We start from the raw sequence: 13,334 nt of genomic DNA, 5'->3' as shown, positions 1-13,334 counted from the left end.
CCACCAGGAAATTTAAACAGGTAAAAAATCGACTGATTGAGTCACTTTTGTTTGGAGGGACCCAACTCCAAGCCTGTATAACTCCATGATCTTCTGATTCTGGGACTGATGCTTCTGCGGGTACCTGGACTGGGCTACGAAGATCAGGCAGTAGCCAGGGTTGTGGTGGGACTCAGCCGAATCATGCACCACTGTGGCTAATGGTACATCTGTGTGGCTCTGGAGATGGGCTCCCAGCTTGGCAAATGCCATGCCAGCTTCCCTGCAGCCACTGCTGGCTCCTTAGATGCCATCCCTATTTGCCCTTAATGATTAAATACATGGTAGAAGGTAGAAGAAAGTGGAAAGATCTCGTTACCTTCTTTAAGACACTTTTGTTTCTCCAATGAAGAACACTGAGTAGTAGGTACCATGCTGTTGAGAGAGTTAAAGGAAAAGTTTGGCAATTAACAAAACCAAGTGAGATATGATGGGCTTGGTTTCAGCAGGAGTTGTGTAAATAATAATTGCACTTTTCATAATTGTACCCAGCAGCACATCACTAATCATTTCCCCTGTGGGTGAAAGGTATCTCACGCTGCAGAATTAGGAAGGGACCGAAGAGAGGGTGGGAAAGCAGGGATAGCAGGACAGGACGTGGGGGCGGGGACAGGGGGCCTGTTGCAAGTGGTCACCGTGACCTCACCTGATGACAGCTTAGCTGGCTGAGTAAGACATCCTCAATTATACCCACATTTTTACTGAATTACGTGGAAAGCAATTCTTCAGTTTTCTAATGCTGAAAATATTGATGTTTTGGCAACATTTCTTTGAAGACAACCTATGAAAAGGTTAAGATAAAAATGAGATCTTTTGGTTTAGAGCACCAAGGAAGCACATTATTAACACAAATATTCAAAGTAGAAGGCACTGAGACAAGACAGAAGCTGTTTTTGTTGACACTGGTATGTGCCTAAAATGTTAAAAGTCCTGATGTCCTATTTGGGAAGAGAAGTTATTGACGACTAAACATATCTGAAATCTGGAAATGATTTGGGATTAAGGTTTTCAACAGTCGATTCTACAACGCTTACAAGGAAATGAACGCATAGAAAGGTTAGGCCCCTTTCCTAAATTAAAGGCAGAGAATAAACACAGTGTTCCTTAGGATGGTCTTGCTTGACCCATGATCCAAGATCTCCTCCCCTAAAGCATTTCTAATGTTCCTTGAGGGCCGTAGCCAAATTTAGTCAATATCTTGTCCTCTCACTGAGGGCAGTGATTGGTTCAAAGTAATAGCATGATAAAATACTTTTTAGAATACTTGGATTGTGCCAGGTATTGCTCTAGACTTTTCTCTTGTATCCCTCCATGTAGTCCTCATAACAAGCCAATGTGGTGGGGCGCCTGGGTGATTCAATCGGTTAAGTGTCCAACTCTTGGTTTCAGCTCAGGGTCATGATCTCAGGGTCGTGAGATCTAGCCCCATGTCAGGCTCTGCCTTCAGTACAGAGTCTGCTTAAGATTCTCTCTCTCCCTCTGCCCCTCCCCCCGCTCTCTCTCAAATAAATAAATAAAATCTTTAAAACAACAACAACAAGAATCCAATGTGGTAGGTGCTATTATTATTTGCATTCTACAAATGCACAGATACAGGCACAGTGAGGCCGCACAAACTGGCTCAAGGTCACAGAGCTTGTAAAGGGAGGAGCAGAAGTCTATTTTCCGAAGGTGGGTGTACTCAAGCATACTGTGTAGTTATGACGAAATGGTTCTCCTAGAAAAACAGTATCTGTAGAACTATATGTGAAAATGCTCACTGATGAAAGCAGTACTTAAAATGATCTTTTCTTACTAATTCTTTTTTAACTAAGAAGACATTTGAACTACAAAAATTAAAGAGAGGGTTTGGAAACTCTCTTAATGACAGAAAATATTGGAATACCAGAAGAGATGTGAATTTTTATTATTGATTAAAGATAAAATGAAGTTGCTTATGGATATGTTTGGACATGAAATATCTCAGGAAAAGAACTAAAACTTCATGTATAATACTTTGCTTTAACTTCTAAATTTTAGTAACCACCATGAATAGACAGGCATACCATTTAGCAACTTTTGTACTAAATTTTAAGATCAGATGAGAAAACATACGTGAAACTCTTTCTTCAACAAGATTCTGTGTGCATGGCCATTATTATGATAGCCTTGACAACAGTCTTAGTGTAACAAAAACCAATATTCCAATTTCGTTTTAATTAATGAGAACCTTGAATGTTGGACTGACTTGCTGAAGTCAGAGACAGAGTAGAAGGCAAAACCAGGACTTACTTGGAACCAGCAATTCTGAGTCCCAAGTCCAATGCTATTTCCACTATGCTTTGTTATGTAATGATTTGGGATATTTTTTTAAGATTTATTTATTTTTATTTTAGAGAGAGAGAGAGTATGAGCAGGGAGGAGGGGCAAAGGGAGAGGGAGAAAATCCTCGAGCAGACTCCCTGCTGAGCGTGAAGCCCAACACAGGGCTCTATCCCAGGACCCTGAGATCAAGACCTGAGCTGAAATCAAGAGTCGGACGCTCAACCAACTGAGCCACCCAGGCGCCCCATGGTTTGGGATATTTTAAAGACAACTGAAATGTATTTGTCCAATATGAATGATGTAGAAGGACCAAGTGTCCTGGTTTGTCTAGGATCAAAGGAGTTCTTTGGACATGGGACTTTCAGTGCTCAAATCTAGAAAGTCCCCAGAAAACTGGGACCAGTGGTTCACCATCTGTAAATCTAATTGTTTATATGATTTAAAAGAAAGCAAAACAACAGTTGTTGGTTTTAATGGCCATGTGTTTATACAGGGGGAAAACACATGAAAAGATCAGCATGGCATTGGGTGGGTTGTCACCAAGAGTGAATTAAAAAATAAATGAAAATATGTATTACTCACATTAAAAGCTGAAGGAAATAAACATGGCAAAGTGTGAATGCTCCTCTTTCAATTCATTAAAAACATGTAATCATAAAGTGTGGGAGCTTGGAAAAGCTTTGAGTGGAGGGAAGTTAGTGACCAGTGATGCTTGAAATATTGTTTATGGACAAATGGTATTTTTCTCTGAGTATTTTATGAGGATCTGATGAAGGTTGGAACAAAAACCCTGTTTTTCACAATTAACTTGAAATTGTCAATGGAATTTTTATAATTATAGTTGACTCTTGAACAACATGGGAGTTAGGGACACCAACCCCTGTGCACTTGCACTAGAAAGATCCATGTATAACTTTTGGCTCCCCCCCAAACTTAACTACTATAGTGCACTGTTGACCAGAAGCCTTGCTAATAACATAAACAGGCCGTTAATACCTATTTTGTATGTCATATATATTATACACTGTATTCTTACCATAAAGCAAGCCGGAGAAAAGAAAAAGTTAATAAGAAAGCCATAAGGAAAATCCATTTATAGAACTGTACTGTAAAAAAATCTGTGTGTAAGTAGACCCATACAGTTCAAATCCATGTTGTTTAAGGATCAACTGTATATGGGTATGGAAGTGGAGAATTCAACTTACTATTTCTTCAAAATATGAATAATAGCTAACATTTACTGAGAACTTGCTCTGTTCCAGGCACTGGTGTTCCTCATTTAATCCTCACCACAACTCTGTGAAGGAGACACTGTTATTGCCCCATTACATATATGGAGAAGTGAAGCGTATTCAACATGCCCAAGTCTCTGGCAAAGCTATGATACAAATCCAAGCCAAATGGCTCCAGAGTCCATGTTTCTAATGTGAATGCTACATCTAGTTAAGGGCATGACAGGACGTGGAGCACTTCTGTTTACTTAGGGCTGTCACTTTGAAATCATTTCCAAATGTATGAGAGGTAAAGTATCTGGGAAGGGCCATAAGGTGGAAGAGCTATTGAGGGTTAGGGGTGTAGCTGGGAAAAATTACCGACAGACGCATCATGAGTGGGAGTCTTGGAGGCCCCGTTCTCCCTTTCTCCTTGTGTTCTCATCAAGCAGTCATCCCTTCACTGGCAGTCTCTGAGCGTTCTTAGCTCTCGTGTTGTTTGAATACCTAAACAAGACTAGCAGAAAAGGAACTCCATGAAGCAATTTCATCACCTGTCCTGCTCTTAACCCAGTTTCCCTGAGGAAATCTGTGATTCATTCTGTACCATATTTCTTTTTGAAATGGAATTTTGTTGAGGCAGATTTTCCATAATTGGTATCTGGGAGGGAATTATGGTTAATTTGTTATAGCAATAGCAATATTCTTGGAGAAAGTTTCTTGTAGAAATGTTTCACATTCAAGATGGAGGTGAGAGAATGTTCTCTGTCTCTGCGATTATATTAACAGCCACAGGTGTCAAGTTTTTGTCTATAGAATAATATTTAAATGTGAACCATAGTAAACATAATATATTCATTTTGGGTCTCTTCTGTTCAGAGTACTTTACATGAGCTTTTCTCATGTAAATAGGGATAGGTTGTTTCAGACTTTTCCCCATGACAATGAAGCATTTATTCTGAAGGAAAGACAAGTACTGATGTATGAGCACTACGCATAAAGTTGCTACATATCCCAAGTCCCTATTTGCATGTTCCAAAAGGCTTATGTAGGATTAGCACTTTGTGGGCAGTGAAGAAAAAGCAGAGGCTTTGGGGTTAGACTTTGATTCGAATCCTGGATATTCCTCTTCTTAGCTGTGTCATTGGTCAAGTTTGTCATCCTCACTTTCCCTATGAGGAAAATAGAGGTGGTAAAACCAACCTCTCTAACTCATAGAAATGTGAGAATTAAACTAAATCATGGAACTACAACCTTAACAGACAATAGACAATTAGTAGACATGTATTTATTACATAGACCTCCTGTGGAGTTCCTAAAAGCTTCCTTATGGGCAAAAATAGAGCAAGAATTGATTATTAGTAGTTGGGACAAGTTTGTTAAAGTTTCCCCTGCCTCTGGACTTAACTCTATCTGCTTAGACAGACATCAACTTGAATGTGCTTTTCTATCCTTAGACAGATGCTGATTTGCTGAAAGAAAATGTTGTGCTTATAGATTTCATTCAAAGAGGCTTTGATTCTAATGCTACTTGTGTGACTGCAAGTCTAGCCAGAACTCTTGAATTTTAATCGCTTCTTACGAGCTGGTCAGGAAATATTCCCACATGCGTGCCACATGAACCCAGAGCTGGCAGAACTAATGTCCTAGTAATTAAGAACTAAGGCTGAGACATCTAAAAATTTCGTACAGTTAAAATATGAGCTCATGGGTTAAAATGAATAGATGTTGGCACTTGACAATTTATTTTCTTCTACCCTTTTCACAAGTGTATCTGAACAAGACAATAGGGACCTAAGAACAATAGGTAAGGACTAATACTTTATTCCCTAGTGTACTTTAAAATTAATATTATTATCCTTGAATCACTCAGATGGATACATAGGACCTCACATGCACTTGTTTTCCCATTTATGTGAACTGCCTGGAAAAACTCCCAAAGTACGGTTGTTACTAATACATTATATATAATTCAGATCTCCTTCTTTTAAAGGAGATGGTGAATTCTGAAGGCAATAACAAGAAACTGAATAATGGTTGCCCTTTAGAACCTATCTCTTCAGTGTTCCCATTTCTTCACTTTTATTCTTGTCCTTTTATATCTTCATTAGAGGCATTTATTATAACTGGACATTTCTAATTGAAATAAAGTTCTCAGAAGCTATTGCTGCAAGCACAAGAAAGAAAATGTTAATTTTTAGAATGATTAACAGTATTTTTAAATTATAGAATGATTTTCCAAACTTCCCAACCATGAAAACTCAGATAAAGTCACTGAAGTTGGGGAAAATTATAAATACATTATGTGTTTTAAATCTTACATGTGCTTATACTCACAATATAGATTGTTTATTGATACCCTCATAAATTCAGATCAACATAGAGAAGGTAATTTAATGTTTTATTAACTAGATATTATGATATGCTAGTGAATGTTTACCCAGTCCATAGACAGGGTAACAGTTTATTGAACACGGTCATGATGCCAAATGATTGAACCGAGCAGTGATTGGACTCAGAATCACGTTTCTAGCTTTCATATCTTATCAACCCCTTTATACTCAACTCTTGCTAGTCTGATCTATTTTCAGTTGCTGGAACTTCTGATACTCTCCCTTGCTTGTTGTTCACTCTGCTTAGAACATTCTTTCCTATCCACTGAAACATCCACTTTCCCTGGCTGGTATTTTCATGTGTCCATCATTCAGTCATCCGTGTATACTTTTGATGGTCGAGCACAATCCAGCACTAGTTCACATGCAGGGTCGAGTGGGAGAGGGATCTCATCATGACCAAGACACTCATGGCTTCTCTGCTTGAGGGATCTGCAGCTCTGGCAGAAGGAGGTTTTTCCATCCCCTTCCCTTCCCGTGTTTCTTCTCAGCTTTGTCACTGATGGGGAGAGTCTGTTAGCCTAATAACTTTGACATTCAAAAGAAAGACAATCAATTGTCACAGACACAGGTTTGTTTACTTTATAGATTAACTTCCCTAAGAGTTCTATAATGAACCAACACCTCTAAGAGTCCACCATAAGCTTCCCATAAAGGAGCCAGGAACAAGGCCCTTCCTCTTTGACCTTCAGTGCAGAACTACCTCTGCGGAGCAGGAACCCCAGGTTAGGGGCAAAGGAGTAAAAAGCCCGTAGGGTAAGGCAATAGAGACAAATCCCGATATTCGTTTGTTCTCGAAGTTAGAATTCTCTCTCGTAAGAGTTGCCGGGTCATTCTGCTCTCACTATAATCGATTATAATTACCTGTCCCTTTGCTCATTTTTCCCACGAAACTCTACGATTCCTCCTAATCTTTGTGTCCTCAGAGTCTATCCCAGAGCTTAGCACATAGCGGACACTCAGTAAATATTTGTTTAATGAAGGAATAAAGCAGAGCAGCCACCCGCTATGGTAATGGAAGTGTCCTGCAGGGGAACCATCCACCCAGCCCATCGTGTGACTAGTGTTGACAAGAGTTCGCTGTTGTACAGCCATATGCTGTGACACCGGAAAGAAACAATAACGTTACTTTCTGATAAATGGTAATATGGTAGTGTGTCTAACTTCAGGTGCTAAACGTATTCCACTTCCATTTTTAGTGCTTGGTCCTATATTTAAGGCCGAGGGAAAAGAGATGGGAAAACTTGTGTGTCCATAACACCCCACAGTACACAAGGTAGTCTATTCACCGCTGGCATTTTGAAAATAAAATGGAATTTAGACACAGCAGACTTGGGTTTGAGTTAAGATCCTGTCACTTAATGGGTAGATAACCATGAGAACATTTATTCTCTGCTCTGAGTCTCAGTGTCTTCATTCGTGATACTAGGGTAAAAATATCTAGCTCTCCTATTTCCCCTCTAGAGGTCTATCTACATTATTGTTCTCTACAATCAGATTTTGGTTTTATTGATATTCTGCACTGATTTTTCTGTTTTCTATTTCATCGAGTTCTACTCTTATCTTTTTCCCCCCCTTTTAAGGATTTTATTTATTTATTTATTTCAGAGAGAGAGGGCCAGAGGGAGAAGCAGCCTCCTACTAGGCTCAGTCCCAGGACCCTGAGATCATGACCTGAGCTGAAGTCAAGACTCTTAACCGATGGAGCCACCCAGGCACCCCTACTCTTATCTTTATAATCTCCTTCCTTATGTGTGATTGAGGTTTAATTTGTTCTTTTTTTTTTTTTTTTAAGATTTTATTTATTTATTTGACAGAGAGAGACAGCCAGCGAGAGAGGGAACACAAGCAGGGGGAGTGGGAGAGGAAGAAGCAGGCTCCTAGCGGAGGAGCCTGATGTGGGACTCGATCCCAGAACGCTGGGATCACGCCCTGAGCCGAAGGCAGATGCTTAACAACTGTGCCACCCAGGCGCCCCTAATTTGTTCTTCTTTTTCTATTTTTTTAAGTGTAGAAATAGATCATTGACTTTAGACCATTCTTCTTCTCAATAATAAAAAGAAGAGGGTAACTTTGACCTCAACAAAAACATTTTTGTAGCGTATTTGTCAACATACACATAAAACCATTAGTAGATAATTGATTGAATATTTAAAAACATTTTTCTAACAAGTTTGCTGGGATATTTTGGCTAGATTAAAAACAACTAGTCAAAAGTTGTCCACAAATAACTTGTTATTTTAAAGTGGGTGTCTAGGTACTGAAGAAACAATGAGGGACTTGAAAAAACATTGAGCTTCAAAGCAGAAAATCTGAATTTTAAACCAAATTTCCTGAGTGATCTTGAGCAAGCTATACCTTTCACAGGCGTGCAAATTATAGCCCCAGGATCTGTTTTGTGGCTACAGTTTCATTAGAAACAGCCACACCTGTTCCTTTAAGTATGGTCTATGCCTTTCACATGATAGCGCAGAGCTCAGTGGTCGTGACAAAGACCTAATGCTCCAGAATGTCTAAAATAATCACTCTCTGTCCCTTTACAGAAAAAGTTTACTGACTGTAGCATTACTGCCCCAGCTTCTTTATCTGTAAAATAGGAATGATAGCCCCCACTTCACAGGGCTGTTGCCAGGACACTTACTTTGGGATATTTGTGTGAAAACCTTTGGTACGGTACTTAGCTATAGTCATTGTGCAAGTAATGCTTGTTCACCTGGAATCTAAAATTCCCACCCACCACCCAATGTTTGATTTAAAATTATTTTCTTTTTAACCTTATGTTTATAAGGTGAAATAATTGTATGTCAAAAAGTAAAATCTCACCTTTTCCTTTTTTTTTTTTTTAAAGATTTTATTTATTTGTTTGACAGAGATAGAGACAGCCAGCGAGAGAGGGAACACAAGCAGGGGGAGTGGGAGAGGGAGAAGCAGCCTCTTAGTGGAGGAGCCTGATGTGGGGCTTGATCCCATAACGCTGGGATCACGCCCTGAGCCGAAGGCAGACGCTTAACCGCTGTGCCACCCAGGCGCCCCTCACCTTTTCCTTTTTAAAAACACTGCTATTTGCTTGTCATCATGACTTTGTCAAATGATATAATCTTTATCCATCTTTGTGGTAAATAATTAAAAGGACCAGAGGAGATTTGAAATAATGTGGCTGATACAGTGCTGAACTCCACAGACTTTATGCAAATAGAAATGAGAGAGAATATTTCTGAGTTTTTAAATGGTAAGGATCATAATTTTCTTTATACAGCAGCAAACAAAAAAGACTGTAATGGAAGTCAAGATTATTGGTTGTTTTTTCTTGAATGACACTGTTAAAGATACAGGATCATTTTTTGCTTCAGTGTTTTATTAGAAATATATTGCATGGAAAATAAAATGATAATTTGGAAAACAACAGGGGGATTCTGCATAAGGGACTGTTGTGGCAACTGTGCGCTGTGTATACTGTAATTCTTAGCTAGTCATGCTGATTACAGCAAGTAGGTAAATAAGGAGAGGCAAGTCACCAGGAGCTATTTCCTCCTTGTAGAACTGCTTTTACTAAATTGCTCTCTGCTGTGATCATCAGCCTATATTGAGGTAAAATAGAAGAACATTAGTAAGCACATCCTGTCTGATCCTAGGACAATAACCCACATGTTCATCCTGAGAAACTGCTGTTTCTGTGTTATAAACCCTGTGTGTTGAGGAACTGACCGGGTTTCCTTTGCCAGTGAACTTGGTAGAATGCTCAGGGCCAGATTTGTGACTGAGTTGTAGCCGCCATATGGATCTTCATGACGCACATTCTACCATCATTCCTAGTTATGTCTTAAGTCCTTTGTTTCTTCCTTTTGCTCTGCTTTTATTTATGCTAAGTATTTTATGTAATTTTGCAAGCCACATTCAATCTTTTCTGGAACAAGATTGGGTATAAATAGATAGGCAATAGGTAAGTGGATAAGTAACTTCCAGTAAAGTGCTAATATGTCTTCTGGTTCTCTCCTTGAAATACCTTATAAATAACAACGAAATGACTCCCAGCTTACCACTTGATAAATCTTATGATTTAAAGAGAAATATTTAGACGGCGCGGAGCCATTGGCTGGGACCAGGCTCACTGTGCAGAGACGGCGCCCTGGTTCTGCCTGGGACTGTGCGGTGGCGGCTGCCACATCTGCAGCCCCAGCGCCCCCCAGAGCCCCAGCGGTGGTGGGAAAGGGAATTGTTGCTATTGTTTTCTTTGTTAAAAGGCGAGTTGGAAAACATGGTAACTTGAAAAAAGAGGCAATTGAGAGATCTGCTGAGAAATTGACTCTTATACTTCCAGAAAAATACAAAACTCAGTGGTATCCAGAAAAACCATCAAAAGGACAGGCCTACAGATGCATTCGTGTCAGTGTTTCAGAGTGGATCCTGATGTCCTGGAAGCCTGTGAGAACAGGGGCACCTCGTACATGGACCTAGGTTTGCCAAAGCAGCTCACTCTGTGCGAGGAGCCTCCGGAGGCGTACCGTCGGCTAGGGACGGAGAGAAAAACAATGCGTCCACTGGTGCCAGCTTTGAAAATGACGATGAGAGGGGCGTCTGGGTGGCTCATCGGTTAAGCATCTCCCTTCCGCTTGGGTCATGATCCTGGGACCTTGGGATCGAGCCCCACGTCTGGATTCTTGCTCAGCGGGAAGCCTGCTTCTCCCTCTCCCTCTGCTGTTCCCCCTGCTTGTCCTCTCTCTCTCTGTCTCTCAGATAAATAAATAAAATCTTAAAAAGAAGAAGAAGAAGAAGACGACAGAAAGAAAGAAAATGACCATAAGAACAAGGAGGAAATCTCCACGAAGGTTACCAGGGCCCTTGATAGCGTTACCTCTGATGTTCAGTCAGGATCCTCTTCTTCAGACAAAGAAACTAGCAAGGAAGTAGAAGAACCCATTTGGGTGAGGGCAACCCCAATCCCTGTGGACCAGATTTCAGAATTGATATTCCTGCCTCCTCCAAGGTGGCACCCTTTCCCAGAAAGAAGCCAGGAATATGCCAAGGGAATGCCCATCAGAATCACGACCCTCCTCCTATTCCATCTGGTTATCCAAATCAGGGAAGGAAGAATAAACCCTATCTCCCAAATCCGGTTACAGGGGTACCTCCTCCTGGAATGCATGGTGATGAGTTCACCGGATTGATCTCACATGTTAGCACTCTGCCAGCTCCTTTTGATTCTCTGGTGGTGTCAGTGTTGGGAGAAGGTAGAATAAGCCTGACCACATATTAAAAGCTAAATGTTCATACTTAGTAAAGTTAGATGGGCCACACCAGCAAACTTATTTTTATAGAGAAGTTATTGACAATAATCTTTCTTAAAAAATATATATGCACTTTAAATATATTGATATAGTTTGAGAAACTTTATTAAAGTTAGTCAAGTACCTGAGTTTTTAATGTAGGACTTGAGTATTTATATACTGTGCATCAACTCTGTAGGATATGAGGACACTGAAGCAGCAAGAAATCTGTTCTAGCATCTTTGAGCATTTCCTTTACGGAAGGTATGTAAGTTATTTATACACATGGAAATCTCCTTTATGTCATTGTTTAGAAGAATTGCATGAATCATGTCGCAAATAAAAAGTAGTGTGAGGCAAAAAAACAAATAAATAAAGAGAAATATTTAGTTACAGGAGTCATTTGGCTCCCTATACCATACAAAAAGATGGAAATAATTTTGGCTGCTACCAACCCACTCTTTTCTAAGGTAAGCCTGTGATTTAAATGCCAAATTCTTACTGAACTATCAAAAAGAAGGAATGTTTATGGTCTGTATTCAAACTATCTAATCGCAGGAATTTTATTTGCTTGATAAAGATTATTGGAATTGGTTGCATTTTAAAAAGTTATGCAAGTGGAACTATAAAAAGTATATATATTTTTAATACATGACAAATTGTATATCATTAATTAAATTAAGTAGGTATTTGTTGAACAACATCTGTGTGTCAAAAAATTTGCAGAACTGTGGATACAGCACTGAATAAGACAAAACTCTCTCCTCGTGATACTTTTTAAGAATAGCTTTATCATAGTAGGGGGTTCTAAGAGTTGAGAAACAAATGGAACAAATTTATAGCAACATTATCTTATTGATTCTGATCTGTGAGGCTTAATGCTGAAAGTGTATGATATTTTTTAAGAGATTTGTTACCTACCTAGAAATCATAAAATCCTCATCTGAATTTGAAGATAGAGAGGCAGGTAGATCAAAAAGAAGACAAATCTGACTCACTGTGGTCTTGGGTCCCTGAGACGCCATTGGCCTGGAGGTGGTACTAAGTTTTTCTTCAAGTGGGGGGGTTCCCACTTCTGTGGAGGGTGACAAGAGAGACAGAGAATGGAAATACACACTAGTCAAGCAGGAGTGGACCAAGATTGAGGGAACACTTATAAAGAGAGTGAAAACAGAACTTGGGGCTACAATCTAGTTAGGAGGTAGAGACTGTCAGAGGTACCGTGGAGCTGTGGCATCAGAAACTGCCTGATTGTGAAAAACAAAAAACCAACTTTGTACTTAAACTCCACTACTGTTTCAGGCCTTCTTCCCTTTATTCAACCTGCTCGCCTGTCAGAAATTTTCTCTCCCTTATCCTTCTGAACTCAGTGAGGCTTCGTCTTCTCCAGAACCTTCCCCCATAACCCAGGTTGAATGAAATGATCTTTATTGGTTCTCATACTACCCTGGACCTACCTCCATTATTTTTTTCATATTATTACATATGAAATTTTCCTTTGAAGTGTCTGTCACTCTCATTAGACTAAGAGGTTCTTTGACGGTGTGGACGGTGTAGATGGAGGCCAACTACTTTGGGTGCTAAGGAAAGATGCATTGAGTTAAACTGAACCGAGTCAGGCCAGCAGTGAAGAACCAGGGAGCATGAAGGCACTCTGTGTACCACAGATCACATTCTCCAGCACCCACCAGGCCTGACAGATAATATTAATAAACAAGGGCGTGTTCTGTGTAAGGAGAACAGCTACTCTAATCCAGATGGTTGTTACCAAGTGGGGATCGCAGCCCCCTATTGGCTGATCTGAGGTTTTGGAGAAGTCAGAAGGGTCAATGTTTTAAGTAAATATTTCTATCTTAGATCTTTGTGGCAATACTTTCCGTTTTAGAGATTCTCTTTGGGCCAAGAAAACCTGGCTGTTACCGGCAGGGGTATGCCAGTTGTGTCTCTGCTGTCATATTTCAACTAGGGATTTTTTTGCTACGAACTACAAAAAACAACTCTAGCTACCTGAGACAAAACAACAAAACAGTAAACAGAAGAAAAGAAAAAGAAATATAGTGGAAGGATACAGGACTAAGGATAATCAAAAAAATGGGAGGAATAGCTGAATAACCAGGTTTGAA

The 13,334-nt window shown here is 39.8% G+C and overlaps 1 protein-coding gene across 2 annotated transcripts in view; it reads right to left on the bottom strand.

Moving 5' to 3' along the window:
• Window positions 1-13,334, bottom strand: part of EMC2 (ER membrane protein complex subunit 2) — a 560,958-nt gene that overhangs the window by 11,268 nt on the left and 536,356 nt on the right. For both annotated transcript variants that reach the window (XR_008957805.1, XR_008957804.1), the window contains exons 23-25: window positions 12,210-12,286; window positions 3,936-4,071; window positions 359-820 (exon numbers count right to left, since the gene is read on the bottom strand). The gene's annotated coding sequence lies outside the window, so the exon portion shown is untranslated. The remainder of the gene's footprint in view (window positions 1-358; window positions 821-3,935; window positions 4,072-12,209; window positions 12,287-13,334) is intronic.

This window comes from Ursus arctos, unplaced genomic scaffold (genome assembly GCF_023065955.2).
Source record: "Ursus arctos isolate Adak ecotype North America unplaced genomic scaffold, UrsArc2.0 scaffold_6, whole genome shotgun sequence".
NCBI lineage: Eukaryota > Metazoa > Chordata > Mammalia > Carnivora > Ursidae > Ursus > Ursus arctos.
Note: the sequence above shows the minus strand (reverse complement) of the source record. Positions and strands in the feature narration are given on the sequence as shown.